Raw genomic sequence first — 1,326 nt, forward strand, 5'->3', positions numbered from 1 at the left:
CTCTTTGGGTGTTCTCCTGCGACTGGTCGTGCCAGGGGTGTAGCCTTGATTTTGTAGCTATATTATCGTTGTCTGTTGAGCTTGCAGCATTTTGAAGATTAGCCGCAGGCTTATTCCATCACCTTTGCCTTCGGGCGTTTCTCGAATTGTTGGTCGGGGGCCTCCGCGAATGCTATTTTCGAGGTCAGTTGGAAGGTTGACATCGATAGCAACCTGCGGATTGGCGTCGACTGGATCAGAAACTGGGACTCCGTTAAGGTCAGTAGGGGGCAATGGTCACGCCCAACTCTAGTCCTAAAAAGGATAAGCGGTCGCTGTAAATATAATTCGGTCTAAGAGTCCAGAGTCGAATCCCACAAAGAACTAAGGTTTAGCTACAATTGTTCATTATCACTAAGAAGACAAGCTCGAACAATTCCTAAGTTAGAAATATTAAGATTCTTAGTTTAACTAATTAACTAACAAATTAAAGTAATAAATTATTAATTAAAATTACTAAGGGTTGGAGACGAGATTAAGGATGTCTAGAGTTATGATTTCTCGAGTTATCGGAATCCTTCCCACGACGTATTCTATAATATTGCTTAATTATTCTCTACTGATCATGAGCACTCGACTTATCGTAATTCTCTCTCGAACAACTACAATAATGTACTAGTCGTATTATCTCGAATTACGCTAGCTCACACCTTTTCACTGCTTATTATGATCACGTAAAGCTTCGTTATCTCTAATCTCGCTTTTAAACCCACCGCATTGATATCTCATATACGTTAGGAGTGACGTTGTTCAACAACCACCTAAATATGTACTCTTTTTCCAAGCAATACATAATAAATAGGCACTGTTAATTGAGAGCTCTTCAATTAACTAAAATAACCACGTAGTTGAACAAATAGAAAAATTCAAAGACTCACTTATATCAAAACATATCAAGAATTCATCCTACAAAAGGTTTCATCAAAACCCTAGATAACAAATTAGTTATTCATATTAATATGCAAAACTACAATACTACAATTCATAACCAATAATGAAAATAGGAAGAAGAAAGTGAAAAACTCGTAGAAGAATTCTCCGCTTTGCTCCTTAGGCCGATTCCCCTCCTTAGGTCGAATCCTCCCTTCAAAAGTGAGTTTAAAGACTATTTATATGAGATAGAGGTAGCATGGGGCGAAATAATACAAGCCAACTTTGAAAAACACTTTTCAGGTTAGCGTTCACTTTCTCGTGCGCATGCGAGAGTGAACGAGCGAAGTACTTCTCTTTTTCTTTGCCTCCCAAGTCTCCTGTGCACTTCCATTACTTTTTAGCTTAGTTCGGTGC

Source organism: Nicotiana tabacum, chromosome 10 (assembly GCF_000715075.1).
Source record: "Nicotiana tabacum cultivar K326 chromosome 10, ASM71507v2, whole genome shotgun sequence".
Taxonomy (NCBI): Eukaryota; Viridiplantae; Streptophyta; class Magnoliopsida; order Solanales; family Solanaceae; genus Nicotiana; species Nicotiana tabacum.